We start from the raw sequence: 17,157 nt of genomic DNA, 5'->3' as shown, positions 1-17,157 counted from the left end.
ACGCCTGGGCATTGAGTCAAACAGACCTTGGATGGCGTGTACAGGTACAGCTACCCATGCAGCTTCAGCACGACACCACAGTTCATCAAGAGTAGTGACTGGCGTATTGTGACGAGCCAGTTGCTCGGCCACCATTGACCAGACGTTTTCAATTGGTGAGAGATCTGGAGAATGTGCTGGCCAGGGCAGCAGTCGAACATTTTCTGTATCCAGAAAGGCCCGTACAGAACCTGCAACATGCGGTCGTGCATTATCCTCCTGAAATATAGGGTTTCGCTGGGATCGAATGAAGGGTAGATGGTTCAAATGGCTCTGAGCACTATGGGACTTAACATCTATGGTTATCAGTCCCCTAGAACTTAGAACTACTTAAACCTAACTAACCTAAGGACAGCACACAACACCCAGCCATCATGAGGCAGAGAAAATCCCTGACCCCGCCGGGAATCGAACCCGGGAACCCGGGCGTGGGAAGCGAGAACGCTACCGCACGAGAATGAAGGGTAGAGCCACGGGTCGTAACACATCTGAAATGTAACGTCCACTGTTCAAAGTGCCGTCAATGCGAATAAGAGGTGACCGAGACGTGTAACCAATGACACCCCATACCATCACGCCGGGTGATACGCCAGTATGGCGAAGACGAATACACGCTTCCAATGTGCGTTCACCGCGATGTCGCCAAACACGGATTTGACCATCATGATGCTGTAAACGGAACCTCGATACATCCGAAAAAATTACGTTTTGCCATTCGTGCACCCAGGTTCGTCGTTGAGTACGCCATCGCAGGCACTGCTGTCTGTGATGCAGCGTCAAGGGTAGCCGCAGCCATGGTCTCCGAGCTGATAGTCCATGCTGCTGCAAACGTCGTCGAACTGTTCGTGCAGATGGTTGTTGTCTTGCAAACGTCCCCATCTGTTGACTCATGGATGGAGACGTGGCTGCACGATCCGTTACAGCCATGCGGATAAGATGCCTATCATCTCGACTGCTAGTGATACGAGGCCGTTGGAATCCGGCACGGCGTCTCGTATTACCTTCCTGAATCCACCGATTCCATATTCTGCAAACTGTCATTGGATCTCGACAAACGCGAGCAGCAATGTCGCGATACGATAAACCTCAATTGCGATAGGCTATAATCCGACCTTTATCAAAGTCGGAAACGTGACGGTACGCATTTGTCCCCCTTACACGAGGCATCACAACAACGTTACACCAGGCAACGTCGGTCAACTGCTGTTTTTGTGTGGGGAATCGGTTGGATACTTTCCTCATGTCAGCACGTTGTAGGTGTCGCCACCGGCGCCAACCTTGTATAAATGCTCTGAAAAGCTAATCATTTGCATTTCACAGCATCTTCTTCCTGTCGGTCAAATTTCGCGTCTGTAGCACGCCATCTTCGTGGTGTAGCAATTTTAATGGCCAGTAGTGTATGTAGTGGAACTCCTTGCACCTCCAACCCCCCCTTTTGTATTCTTCGTAGTTCGTGTAAGTTATGTGCGTATAATGTCAACAAAATATTCGTCGGAGCCTTGTTCATGATCATTAGATATGTTTTTCAAATTTACCTTGCAGTTTTAGTGACACAGTGGACCGCCGCCTTCCATCTCCCAATGCATGTTTCTTAGTTTATGTACGATGTATGCTCATAATGTATGCATCAGGCTGTTGCCACGTCAAATACCATGTGTAAACTTTTTCTCTGAGAAAATTAGCTTTTCGGTTGATTTCTTCGACAAGGTAGATTATAAACAGCGTCCCAGAAATGTTACGATACACCTCAAGGGGTTGTAAAGGGTGTCTTTAGGTACAAATAGAGGATAGAAACCCCTTGTCCGGAAACGTAATCTAACGACGCTGTAGAGCGTCGATGTTGTACGTGCCGGTGCCTGCAACTAGGCCATCCCTTCAGCAGAAAAAGTGATTGTAGGCTGATGGGCGGTAAGTTGAACATCTCGCAACGATGTCGGTCATTCAGTGATCGCTGATTGCCACGATCGTCAGTGGAGAATATGGAGCTAGCTGCTGCACAGAAATGCCTTGTCTTGAGTCGGTGAATGATTGCTCCACCTGAAGATTATTTATCTCCTGATAATCTCTAAAATCTCTAATGCTTTTCGGTATACAGGAGAAAAATAGCTGCAGATGGAAATCCGTACGCGAAACCGTCATACACCAAAGCAAAAGAGCATCGCACTGATCGGAGACAACGCGTGTCTTAGCTGCAGCTAGCTCCATCTTCCCCAATTTCTGTTGCAGCAGTCAGTCGTGAGCACTGAATAGCAAATAACATTTCGAAATGCTTCGCCTACGGTCAGTCAGTGTACGAAGTCACGTTTTGAGCCGAAGGAGTGGCCTGGTTGCAGGTACCGAGGCATATAACTTTGACGCCCTGCAGCGTCGTTAGATTACGTTTCCAGACACGGATTTCTGTCGATTTATTCCTCAAGACTCACTCTCCAATGCCTCGAAGTTACTCACAGAATTTATGGAACACCTTGTTCATCCATAGCGTGAGACACAAGATTCTTAGAACGAAGTAGGAGAGTCGGTCAACATATAGCACACGGCATTGAACTTTAAATGGTATCTTTATTTGCTGGTTGCGAATTCTAGTTGTGATTTGTCACTGAAATCGCAGCCAGACTCTATACTCCATAGCGTGACACAAGTTACGTAGAATGAAACGCGAAATTCAGCTAACAAATGGCAGACGGCATTAAACGTTAAATGCTACTTTTAGTTGCTACTTGTGACGTCTAGCTGCGACTGGAATCGCAGCCATATGCTGTAAAGTTTTTATTGTGGAAACTGTGACTCCTCAGTCACTGTGATTTCTTGCCCACGCCTACAGAGTCTCGTGTATGACAGTGGAAGCGGCGCCGGATGCATGGAAGGTGCGCCGTGTGTCTGTTCCAAAGTGGTTCGTTCCTGAGTCGTCGTCAAGCAGTGGAGCCGCCGAATCCTGAAGCGTACGTCTTGGGAGACGGGAAGCGGTTGGCGGCTAACAACACAGTGACTGGTCCGGTAGATGTTGTGTTGCCTTCCAACAGTGCGTCAGGGAACAGCGGAACCACGGATCTTGAAGCGTGCAGGTGGCGGTTGGTCCCTGACAACTTGTAGCAGCACTTTGTACAACGATGACGGAACAGCCGCTGTTGTCTTGGTGACTGAAAGTGTCTGTTGGGAAGCAGCGGTGCAGCCTAATCTGGAAGCGTATGCCTGCGAAACTGAGGGACAACTGTCGATTGTGGGCGAGCGGTTCTAGGCGCTTCAGTCTGGAACCGCGCGACCGCTACGGTCGCAGGTTCGAAGGTCTAGGGAACTGAAGACCTCAGATGTTAAGTCCCATAGTGCTCAGAGCCATCTGAACCATTTTTGAACCGTCGACTGTAGCAGCGCGAAACGCAGGAAGAGTGAGTCGGAAGGTGTTCTTCTGGTCCCCAGGAAGACTGTGCCACGAGTGCAGGGACGTGACTGCAATTAGCGCTGTTTGGCCTCTATATAGGATTGGTCAAGGAAGCCTTCAAGCATTTGCAGGGTGCAATTAGCTATCCTTGATACTTATTATCAGTTCCATGGCTCACTAAGGAGGATTGGTTTAGTTATTTGTTTGCTGTATTTTGAGAGTGTGCAGCTGATGATTCATTATGTACTCCAAATGATTGCAGGTGCAACATCTATAGCACGGTGACTTTGCCTACTATGGCGAATCTCATTCTCACTGTTTGCGGGAAGGCCTTAGAACAGGTTCGTATTTGAAAGATAAAACATAGTTCTCAAATTCTCAGGTTTTTCTTTTTCTAGCACAACGAATCTCACGGTTGAGAATCTGCTATGTTAAAGGCTTGTCATAATTATGATCTGGTGTTACTCATCTTTTCAGATGGCATGTGCTTATTCAAGGAAAAATTTGAATTAGTGTAGTATTCTGGATTAAGGCAGCATTGCGTTGTACCTTGTTGATTACGTTCTATTTATTCCGTGCGATTTAAGTTTTAATAGTAATATTATTTTGTGTCTCTTAGGTTGGGGTTTCAATGTTACCTTGCTGATTATTCTGACTGAGAGTTTCAAATATTCATGCATCAGAACTCCTTATCAGTTGTGGGACATATAACATGTGTGCAGAGTGATTTAGTTCCACTGTTAGCACAGCTATAGATCTCATTGAACATTTTGGTACAGCTGTATATCTCACTGGGCATTTTGGTAATATTCTTTTGGGAACTATAATTATTATTGTGGTCTTAAAATAATTGTTTTGGGAGAATTTTACTCAATAATTTAGTGATTGTGTTCAGTGGCAGTGTTATTAATAACTAGTAATTTATGAGGTTTCATTAGGTCTTCACAATCCCCAATCACTTCAGCACCACAACCTATGTTGCACTAACGCACATGAATACAATGCTCCTGGCGCAGCCATGGCAGAATAGTGGATAGCGCATTTTCGTTCTCACAAGGGAACGACACGTCAAAACCTACCCTGAAATTTTGCACGCAATAAGAATACACCGAAAGAAAAGCAATGTCCAAATTTTAGTTGCTTAGGCGTACTGACAGTGTAAAAAGAAAAAGTGTCGAATTGATTGACGTACATCGATAAACAGATAACACACCATAAAGTGATCGTCATTTGTTAACCGACTTCCATTGATAGTTTCACTGACATAGTAATTCTTCGCTCGAATTTGCAACTCATTTGATGTCCATAATATTAGCAGTTGTTATTGCAGTATCGCTGAGTGTTAACAATGAATGTAAAACTGAATTAATTCTCTTTGTGTTGTCTTTGCATATCATTGCTAATAGCATCTGAATTTGTGTAGGTTCCCGAATTTCCCAGTAACGTGATATTCAGTTAATTTTTCCAAACTCACAAATATAAAATACAATGTTGTATGCTCTCTTGAAGACCTACAAACTCAATGTGTTATTTATTTCTTAATTTCTTGGACATTAAATTGAATGCCGTCTACATTTCGTTAGAAATTGTGAAAACATTAGGAGGAACAAGAAGTAAGTCCGACGATTCCCTGACTTATGGTTCGAACGATGATTGTTGTGGTAATTAAAGTCCAGAACAAAAATACAGTACCTTCGTAGCCCAAAGAAAACATGGAGAGTAATAGCTTTCAGTGACAAAGATGCTGGAAACTTTTGGGTTAAAGAAGGAGCGAGGAAACGCATAAAGTTAAGATGTCCAAGCAGGTTTTGTTTCGTAAAATCTGAACATGGAAAAAAGATTTACACGCAGTATGAAACATGTATCAAAACGAAACTCACAACAGTACGAAAGAAAAACCATATTTTCGTAAGATCGTGAGAGTCAATGGACAGTTATCAAGAGAATCTACGAGACTAGGCCCTCTGAATTGCAAGTGAGATGAACATTACTGATATCCACGCATCTTCGATCTGGTTAAACAGATCCAGTACGAGCTGCAGAATTACATAGTGTTATTCAAGCAAAAGTGTAGAGGTGATGTCATTCATAGATAGTACTAAAGAAAAATTCATAGCTTCTTCTTACCCCCTAAAATGCTGTGTATAAAGTCAGTCAGTCAGGTTTCGTGCAAGAACTGCATGCAAACTGCACTTTATCATTTCGAGCGTAAGAAAGACAGTCACCTGTGCAGTCGATGAGTACTGTGACTCATTCATACACAGCAATGCCAGTGATAAGTATCATTGTATTACTGTTTCCGCAGCTTTGTACCTGTTTCAGGATCCTCAAGGTAAATTAGCAGGACCTCAAGCCAAATTAGGGACAAAACTTAACAAAAAAAATGACTGTTCAGTTGCAAAAATCTTGTAATCTGCAAAAATTTTATATATTAAGACAGTTAATATAATTCGGATTCCACCTGGAACTAATAATGTGATTCAGCCCATCAATAAAGAAATTTTGAATGTTTCAGAAAATTATCGGGATATATTATTTCCGATAGCTCCTAGCTTTTCAGGTTTATCAGCGTAAGTGTATTGTTAAACTATACCTGACTTGTTCATTGTCTGTTCGCATCAGCACGTTTTATGACTTTGATCAAGTATGTTTGTTTTCAGAAAAATATGCAGAAAAACGGCCATGACCGTTTCCTCTTCTATCCCAGTTCTGTCTAACTAAAACTAGTAATCACTGTAAAGTGCCAGAATGTATTAATGTTTCTTTTATCAGATGTGACTGGTGTAAGGAAAACGTTTGCTTTTGTCATCCAATAGACATTTCGCATTTTTGTGACGATTAGAAAGAATAACCAGGTAACTCATTTTTAGCACAATAAACACTATTCAAAAAATGTCATAAGAACTGTGCTACAGGAGTTTTTATCAAATACTTCATGTAAGGAAATTAAAGTCCTGACTAATGCAAGTCGTGTGTAATGAAATATCATGCACTGCTTTGATTTTGTTTCCTCTGTCAGTCACTTGTGTAACAGTTACATCTGCAACAGTTTGGCTGTCGATATGAATTGCAAGTTATTCAAAAAATTGACGATGTGAGTCAGTTCTGGTATGGTTTAAGCGCTTGTGTACGCTTTGGTCTTCGTGCTTTGTGGCGTTTTTATGTTCTCTTGTCACAGCAGCGTCTGCTTATTCGCCGGATTGCGCGCTATGCAGGAAGGGCTACACAAAACGCTGTTATGAGCGGTTCTTTGTGTGATTAAACGGAGAAACTTTATTTTTTTTTAAATACTTGCAGTGCGCCTTCGAAGCTAAAATACTGATAGTGCGTTTCTTTCGGTGTATTCTTTCTGTGTGAAAAACTTCGGGGTACGTTTCGACTGGGGCTGTTGACAAATTATCGATATATCGATGTACTGATTTATCCGGATTTTCTCCAAAAGTATCAGTAAATATTGGTGATATGTCTTTTCCCGATATATCGATATCGAAATGGCAATATCGAGTGCCTATGTTTTTATTTTTATATTATATTTTTTACAATTTATGATAAATATGTGAAATAGTTCTTTTGAAATTCTAGTTAAACAGTATTTTTCTTAGACTGTGTGAAGGAGTCTTACTACTTTTTGAGCTTTCGTCACGTCCAGTCTTCTCTTTGACTGTGTGAAGCAAGTATAGCTGGCACAAAGAAGTAGTCCAATTGCGCTGGGGTTGGTAGTGTGAATGGAATAAAAAGATATCCGATGTGAAGAAATAGCACACCAGCTGCGTTAAAAAAACAATTTACATCGGCATTCTTCGAAAGCAGTTGCTGAAATTGATGAACAAAAATCTAAATGACAAGATTGGTCTTCACGGTGTGCGGAGACGTGTGAAGGGAAACGCTGACGTACTCGGTGCTCGGCGCTACTGACAGAAACTGCAACGTTGCAATTTTGACACTACAACTGATAGGCCGCTGGCGTTTGCAGAAATGAAAAATCAGGTAAGTCGACGCGAAGTGTTATGGATAAATCCGATATGTGACGAAAACGAACGACGGACCCATCGGACACATTTTTTTCTTTTGTGCCACTTACATGCAGTTCCCATTGTTAGCAAATTGGTTACCGCCAAGCGTTAACGTGCATTGTTTTCCTATCAATTCTTGCTCTAAGGGGGATAAGCGGGCTGCTTTCTTGTTGATGTACAGAATATCTAATAATAAATCAATACTTAAATAAACAGCTCTAAAACCCGCTGTATCTTTACAACGTGCAGCCAATATTTTTATAGTTTAGCATGCTGAAATTTTTTCTTTCGCATATCGGTACTTTCTTTCAGTATATCGAGAGCCGACAATAACATTTTTCAAATATCGATGTATTGCATACCCTAAATTTTTAAAAGTCTCAACAGTTCTAGTTTCGACTTGTCGGTTTGGACCATTCCCTTGTCAGTGCTGGGCGAATCCACCCCTCTGTTTCTAAGGAATGGCTGCCTCAGTTCCCTGATGCCTACTGAGACGTGTGTTTCGTTTGGTACGTCGATTCGTTCTCTACCCGCCTTCGCTGCACTGAAGCCTTTCTCAGACGATTTTTAAGAGACTAACAGTTAAAAAAATTTGACTTTTGCTCAACTCAAAGTCTCATTCGTCAGTTTCATGATGAACTATCATTTCGTAAATGGGTATAGTTAATGTGATATTTCTACATCAAGCAACGTACTGAACGAAATTCGAATACTTCGCAATGAGAATTAGTGGTCGCTAGGAACTTGCGTTTGGTACATGTCAGACTATATAAAACTGTGTGTGAAATAGATCTAACATGTCGAATTTTTCTTTAATCTGAAAACGAATTCTACATCTATGATCAATATCGAGAAATTGGATTTATGAAGCGCACTCAATTACTATCGGTTGCACGAACAATAGAATGCTAGTGAAATATTCATCACATCCGTCATACCTCATAAACGGTTTGACAAACCGAAAAGAATTTTTGGAAAACGATAACATGCAAAGCGGAGAGTATTTTGCTGTATAACTAAAATGAAAACTTTATCTACTGTGATATACGAGTAATTGCAGATTTTCTCAGTGAAATAATGTACTCATTTTAAGAGGGGTCAATGGCTGGTGAAACGAGGATTAGTATGAGTTTGTAAAAACATAAGTGAAGGAATGTCACTTTTATTTTTATACTGAGCATGAGCTTTTCATAAGCTATTGACCTGACGTGTCCTCAATTGTTTTCTTATTATTAGGCTGTTTCAGCACTCAGTCACAGCTGCAGCTGCACAGGCTTTCAAATCGTTCCCATTTATGCAATTGTGTTTTTAATAATAAACAGTTGACTTGTCGAATTATGGGTTTCACTGCCATAACCTGTTAATGCGAGCATTTCCAGACTCGCAAGTTGTCGCTTACAAGTTCCAAGAGATTGCTGTTTCTGTGAAGGTTTCAGCTCTAGGACAACATCTCCCCTACAGCGCTGTCCCGTCCACTGGGAAACCCTCACCACTCCTGTTATCCGCTTACCTATCTCGTCGTCCGTGCATGCACTCTACTCGTTTTTAAGCCACACGGCTGTAAATGTGGTTTTGCCTTTCACACATACGCAGCAAAGTCTCATTTTTGTAGTGTTCACGAAGAAAATGTTCACAAGTGTTAAGGGGCCTATATGTAGAGAGAGAGAGAGAGAGAGAGAGAGAGAGAGGGGGGGGGGGGGGGGGAGAAGAGAGAGAGAATGGCCAGTCCTCAAACGGATGCCATGTTTGTTTTCTACACTCTGCCTCGCAAAGTGAAATGGAGTCACCTTTCGGATAATGCAAGGCACGGGTTTGTCAAACGACATCTAAGCAACACTTGTATCTTGTTCATGGTTAACCAATCCGCTACAGTTTTAATGTACTTTTGTTGACCGAAAACGTACGCGTCAGAAATTGCTATATACAATTACAGTTTGTTTACGACGATCATATTGCAAATCAGTTGTGGATGTTCCACAAACAAAAGGTTATTCTGTGTTGTGTTTTGATGCAAGGCTAGAGCAAATACCATTCGTGCGTGGCTACTCATTTAATGAAGCGTATACTCAACAGTCTGGTGTGAAGCTGTGTAGATGTCGGACGAACACTAAGGATAATGAAATATTAGGTATTTATTACAAATTTCTTGAAGCTGCTGGAGGACTCATCGGTGAGTAGCCTCCAAGCTTCGATTATCTTCCAGAACGAATTGTCAGTCTACAGCGGAGTGTGCGCCTATTTTGAAACTCCCTCGCAGTGAAAAGTGCTGGGCAGGGATTCGAACCTGTGACATCTGCCTTTCACGGGCAAGTGTTCTACCGACTGAGGTATCCAAATGCGACTTATGGCTCACTCACAAAGCTTTACTGGCTGTACCTCATATCCTGCCATCCAATATTCACAGAAGTTCTCCTGCATCCTCGAATGCCATTTTTTTCGGCCCCCCACATAACTGTTTTTTTAATGAGTCGTTTTACACCCAATAACTTTCTCTTATACTGAAAAAATCCAGGAAACCTACTTTTGCACTGATAGTTAGAAAATCTGAAACATAAGTAACTACCATAGTAGCTTATTTTCGGAAACGAAACTGCTATGCTTCTACACTGAGACTGGTAGTAACGCATAACCCATAATCGATTATCCACGTTACACACATTAACAAAATGTTCATTTTCAGATAATTATTCTTTACACTTCATTTTCCACAACTATAAATAATTTACCCCATGAATGCTAATAAACAGCAATTTTTAAAAAATCAGTCTGTAAATAAAAAAGTGCATCCTGTATATTTGATCTGTTACCAAGGACATATCTCACACGAAAGAAATCAGAATTGTCTCAATAACAAATCACTACCACAGTTGAAGGAAGCGGTAATTGAAAAATAATCCTGGAAGTGACAGAAACTCAAACCTGAGGTCTTTGGATTACTAGTCAAGCACTATATCACTTAACTGTCAAAGATCATACTACATATGGCAGCAAATACAGTACTTACGAGACACAGTGTGTCACGCACTTAATGGATAATTTTAATAATGTTTGTAATTCAACCACTAAAATCATCGTATGGTAATTGTTTGATAGTAAAAATTTGGCTTTTTTATACATTCTTGTGGCTAGTGATATACCACCTGTACACGGCAACACTGAATAATCATTGAACAACAGGAGATACAACGAAATGTTATTGGTTAGCCATTATTAATGATACAGTACAGCACGAAATACGAAATTCACACAGAAAAGAATAATCCGTCGCTTTCCACAAACAACCTTTACGATTTTCCTCTTCTAGTTAGCTTTAACTGCCAGCCGGAGTGGCCGAGCGGTTCTAGGCCCTTCAGTCTGGAACCTTGCGACCGCTACGGTCGCAGGTTCGAATCCTGCCTCGGGCATGGATGCGTGTGATGTCCTTAGGTTAGTTAGGTTTAAGTAGTTCTAAGTTCTAGGGGACTGATGACCTCCGATGTTAAGTCCCATAGTGCTCAGATCCATTTGAACCATTTTTAGCTTTAACTGTCCACTGTTTGTGTCTTTCTTCATTTATAACAAATATTCCAAAACAGGTTTTACTGTCAATTATCAGTCCGCCCAGGCTTCGCATGGGTGGCACTAAGTAGCTGCGGACGGACAGTTTATCTAGCATAGCGGCAATAAACTATATTCAGAAACCTTCCTCATAAAGCAATCTGTCTATAAAGGAAAACCGTATCAGAATACCGAAAGCAGTTCCTGAGATTAGCCTTCACATATACAGGGTGTTTCCGTAATAGAGTACAAAAATTTAACAGTACATAGAGGATGCTCCACTGGACAATTTGAAGTAAGGAACTTGGGGTCGGAGAACCCAGCTTAAGGAGATATCAGGTATAAAATCTCATTATTGTCTACTTTTTTATTTAAATTAGTTACAGTTAACTGCAAATACCATCACTAGCACATTGAGGGTACCATTTGTACTGTATCTTACAAAATGGGCTGAAACTGACGACCATCAACTTCAATGCAAGCATGACATCGGCGAGCAAGATTCTGATGCACTCTGACAAATATCCCTGGTGTGTTTCGAATCACATCACAGGAAGCTACAATTTTGGCAATTAATTCAAAATGTACAAATGTGTTGAATTGCTAAGGGACCAAACTGCTGAGGTCATCGGTCCCTAGACTTACATACTACTTAAACTAACTTACGCTAACAACAATACACACACACCGATGCCAGAGGGAGGACTCGCACCTCCGGCAGGAAGGGTCGCGCAATCCGTGACATAACGCCTCAAACCGCTCGGCCAGTCTGCGCATCGCAACTATGGAATTCCATCTCCATATCCACTGGGTTCTCCTGCATAAGTGACTTTAAGTATCCCCAAGGATAATAATCAAAGGGATTCAGGTCAGGTGATCTCGCAGGCCATCAAATAGGACTTCCCCTTCCAATCCAGCGACCAGGAAATACAGCACTGATATAGTTGCGGTTATCCACACTGAAGCGAGGCGGTGCACCGTCATGTTCTATCCATATCCTCTCACGAACAGCTAAGGATGCGTTCTCCAACAATTCAAGTAATACTTTTTGCACGACCCTCAAGTACAAGTTGCCATTCAGACGGCCAGGTGGAAGATATGGCCCAATGAGATTGTCGCCTACAATGCCGGCCGAGTCATTCACAGTAAAACGTATTTAATGGTGTGACTATGCTACAGCGTGACAGTTTTCCTCGTCCCATACCATCTCGATCAAATGGGGCATCATCAGTAGCCGGTCGCTTTGGCCGAGTGGTTCTAGGCGCTTCAGTCCGAAACCGCGCTGCTGCCATGGTCGCAGGTTCGAATCCTGCCTCGGGCGTGGATGTGTGTGATGTCCTTAGGTTAGTTAGGTTTAAGTAGCTCTAAGTCTAGGGAACTGATGACCATAGATGATAGTGCTCAGAGCCATTTGAACCAATTTTTGAGCCTCGTCAGTAAACAGCATAATTTGGAGGAAATTGACCGATCAGTCCGTTGGTCGAGCAACCATTGACACAATGCGACCCTTGTGCAAGGTCAGTCACAAGCATCTTGGACTCGTTGTGGGTGGTACGGGTGTAATTGTTCTCCGACGCCAGGTTTCTACATCAAATTGTTCAGTGGAGCATTCTCTATGTCCTGTTACATTTCTGCACGCTCTTACAGAAACACTCTGTAGGCCAAAAAACGTTGCGAGGGTCTTTAGTTTATAAAATGTATAGATAGTGGAAGAACCTGTTTTAATTACAAATTACCTAACTCATAGTGTTATATTCATTAAAATCCCCATGGATTAAAATATAGTCTATTAAAAATTCGTGTGAAAATCTAGTGAGACAATCATCGCGACAACTTCGACTTGTAAGACTCTTTTATTGGTGTTACATTGTGTATAATGAACCGACAAAGGACATGCAGAAGTGCACTACGACCTACTGCGTCTCTACCTGCAAATAATTATACTACGGAATAGGTTTTGGAGATGTTAAATTCGGTCTACAACAGCAACATGCACAGTACTCCAACCGCAGTAAACACACGTAAAAGCATGGCGTTTCATCTTGCAACCACTGTGCGTCGTTTATCTCAATTGGTCACATCCTGTCCCATTGTAGGGAGAGACCGCTGGCTCGTAACAGGGAGCACTTCGGCATTAAAATCGTGGCTCAATGGGCTGGTGCAAGTCTTTAAGTTCGACGCCACTTCGGCCACCTGCATGTCCCTAACCTACTCCAGTTACGCAACCTTGGAAATGAGACGTACAGTTTAACGTGGAATTCGAACCACGTGTTGTTTCTGTCGATTCCTCACATCGCTGAGAGGTGAATCTTAGGTTGAAGCTCAGACTGAAAAATCCGCGGTCCGACCGAGATTCGATCCCCCCACCTCTCGATTTCAGGCATGCGCTTTACCGGTAGACAACCAAGAGTGCCATAGTAAAAATAGCAAGACTGCTCATCGGCCGGAAAAATGCGCTCTAAGCTTCGAAAGGCCCAGAGAAACTAAGATGCGACAGGGGAACGATTTACGGCGACATACTCTTATCGATCGTAGGTATCATGTTAAACGATTCATGATGAGAATGTGGCAATATCTCACTGACATATCTTCTACGTATCATATTATACCGGCAACTAAAATATAATCTGAAGGCAAAAATTTAGGGCTCTGAAATTTTGAGGGCCGAATAGAGCAACATACTTCCTTCGGCAGGGGACATTACGTATTTACGAGAACAACTACAGTTCCCTTGAAGATTCTGGGAAGCAAGTCTGAACTATGATTTTTTCCTTGTTGTGTTGACAGAGAATTAATTTCAGTAACACCATTTCAAAGTCTTAAGACTTTGTATTTATCTCCCTATCTCCCTATCTCCTCTGATGCTGTCATTTTTAGATTGTATCTGACGTTAGATATAACGATTGTGTGCCTTTCACAGTTCACAGAATGAATGCCAAAGAAACTGGTATAGGCATGCGTATTCAAATACAGAGACATGTATACATGCAGAAAACGACGCTGCTGTCAGCAACGCCTATATAAGGCAACAAATGACCTGGGCAGTTGTTAGATCGGTTACTGCTGCCACAATAGCATGTTATCAAGATTTAAGTGAGTCTGAACGTAGTGACATAGTCAGCGTACGAGCGATGGGACACAGCATCTCCGAGGTAGCGATGAAGGAAAATTCGAAATTTGTGGTAAGGTCTTGTGGGACCAAACTGCTGAGGTCATCGGTCTCTAAGCTTACGCACTACTTACTCTAACATAAACTAACTTACGCTAAGGACAACACACACACCTATGCCCGAGGGAGGACTCGAACCTCCGACGGGGGAAGCCCCCGGACCGTGAGAAGGCGCCCAAGACCGATCGGCTATCCCGCGCGTCTAGCGATGAAGGGAAGGGGGGGGGGGGGGGCTTGATTTTCCCATACGACCATTTCATGAGTGTACCATGAAAATCGAGAATCTGGTAAAACATCAAATCTCCGACATCGCTGCCTCGCCTGGGCCCGTCAACGCCGACACCGGACTGTTAATGATTGTCTATTTCAAACTGTATCGAGCGGATGTACGTGTACGTGTATGGAGACAATGTCATCAATCCATGGACCATACACGTGAGCAGGAGATTGCTCACAGAGTGCAGAAAGGGGCGAGGAGCCGCACTGTTTGAAGAAAGGAAGATCGGCGTTTAACGTCCCGTCGACATCGAGATCATTAGAGATGGAGCACAAGCTCGTATTACGAAAGAATGGGGAAGGGAATCGGCCTTGCTGCTTTCACAGGAACCATCTGAGCATTTGCCCGGAGCGATTGAAGGAAATCACGGCAAACATGAATATGGGTAGCCGGCCGTGGATTTGAACGTCGTCCTCCCGAATGCGAGTCGAATGTGATAATAACCACTGCACCGCCTCGCTTGATTGCCCTGATTGAGACACTGGACTGGCGTTTGGGAAGCACAGGATTCAAATCATGCTCAACCATTCAGGTTTAGATTTTCCGTGGTTTCTTTAAATCTCTTGAGAAGAAAGCTGGTGTAGTCCCTCTGCAAATTTCGATTCCCTTCCTATTGTTCCTCAGTCCGAGCTAAGTTTCCTTCTCTAAAGACCTCGTCGTATACGGGACGCTGAGTCTCTTAATCTTTTATTTATTTCTGAATCTTGTTTAGATAGACTAAGACAGCGAGCTTAGCCAGAAGTTTGTGTTCAGTTCCCGGTTCGCCGCACAGTTCACGGCTCCCAAACACTTCCATATTAACATACAGTCTGCTGCCGAGTGTTAGCTCACTGCATTCGTACCAACTGTGTTCTAGAAATATTATGCTTCCTCAGGTAATCAGTAAGTAAAGATGCTCTCACCGGAAGGTTGCTTTGAACACCAAAGTGCGTGATAGTATTGCAATCTTTTGACCTTCACATTTGCCACTGTTTGGACTAACTGCTCCTGTGAGAAGCCGATGTACAGTTTAACGTGGTCTCCGAACCACCGAGCAGACTGACTTTTTCCACATTCACAAATCACTAACTGGGGTGGAACAAGCCATAACTGATAAAGTATTCGAGGCAGAGCAGTTGAAGAGGAATGGGCATCTCTAAAAATTGCCATCACAGAATTTGGAAAGGAAAACATAGGTACAAAAAAGGTAACTACGGAGAAACTATGGGTAATAGAAGAAGTACTTCAGTTGATCGATGAAAGGAGGAAGTACAAAAATGTTTCGGGAAACTCAGGAAAACAGAAATACAAATCGCTGAGTGATGAAATAAATGGGAAGTGTAGAGACTCTAAGACGAAATGGCTGCAGGAAATATGTGAAGACATCGAAAAAGAAATGATTGTCGGAAGGACAGACTCAGCATACAGGAAAGTCAAAACAACCTTCGGTGACATTAAAAGTAAGGGTGATAACATTAAGAGTGCAAAGGGAATTCCACTGTTAAATGCAGAGTAGAGAGCGGATAGGTGAAAGAATACATTGAAAGCCTCTGTGAGGAGGATGATTTGTCTGATGTGATAGAAGAAAAAACAGGAGTCGACTTAGAAGGGATTGGGGATCTAGTATTAGAACCAGAATTTAAAAGAGCTTTGGAGGACTTAAGAGCAAATAGGGCAGAAGGGATAGATAACATTCCATCAGAATTTCTAAAATCATTGGGGGAAGTGGCAACATAACCGCTATTCACATTGCTGTGTAGAATGAACGAGTCTGGCGACTACCACCTGACTTTCGGAAAAGCATCATCCACACAATTCCGAAGGCGGCAAGAGCTGACAAGTGCGAGAATCGTCGCACAATCAGCTTAACAGCTCATGCATCCAAGTTGCTTACAAGAATAATATACAGAAAAATGGAAAAGACAACTGAGGATGCGCTAGGTGACGATCAGTTTGGCTTTAGGAAAAGTAAAGGGACGAGAGAGGCAATTCTGACGTTACGGCTAATAATGGAAGCAAGGCTAAAGAAAAATCAAGACACTTTCATAGGATTTGTCGACCTGGAAAAAGCGTTCGACAATGTAATAGGGTGCAAGATATTCGAAATTCTGAAAAATTAGGGGTCAGCCAAGAGGGAATATTAAGAGTGAACGACCAAGAACGAACTGGTCGTATTAAAGAGATTGTAAGACAAGGATGTAGCCTTTCGCCCCTACTGTTCAATCTGAAGATCCAGGAAAGAATGATGGAAATAAAAGAAAGGTTCAGGAATGGAATTAAAATTCAAGGTTCAAATGGTTCAAATGGCTCTGAGCACTACGGGACTTAACATCTGAGGTCATCAGTCCCCTAGAACTTAGAACTACTTAAACCTAACTAACATAAGGAGATCACACACATCCATGCCCGAGGCAGGATTCGAACCTGCGACCGTAGCGGTCGAGTGGTTCCACACTGAAGCGCCTAGAACCGCTCGACCACAGCGGCCGGCAAAATTTAAGGTGAAAGTACGTCAATGGTACGATTCGCTGATGACATTTCTATCCTGAGTGAAAGTGAAGACGAATTACTTGATCTGCTGAACGGAATGAACAGTCTAATGAGTACTGAGTAGGAGTTGAGAGTAGATCGAAGAAAGACGAAGGTAATGAGAAGTAGTAGAAATGAGAACATCGAGAAACTTAACATCAGGATTGTTGGTCACGAAATAGATGAAGTTAAGGAATTCTGCTACCTAGGCAGTAAAGTAACGAGTGACGAACGGAGC

Source organism: Schistocerca piceifrons, chromosome 3, assembly GCF_021461385.2.
Source record: "Schistocerca piceifrons isolate TAMUIC-IGC-003096 chromosome 3, iqSchPice1.1, whole genome shotgun sequence".
Taxonomy (NCBI): Eukaryota; Metazoa; Arthropoda; class Insecta; order Orthoptera; family Acrididae; genus Schistocerca; species Schistocerca piceifrons.
The sequence above is the reverse complement of the archived record's forward strand: the minus strand, read 5'-3'. Positions refer to the sequence as shown.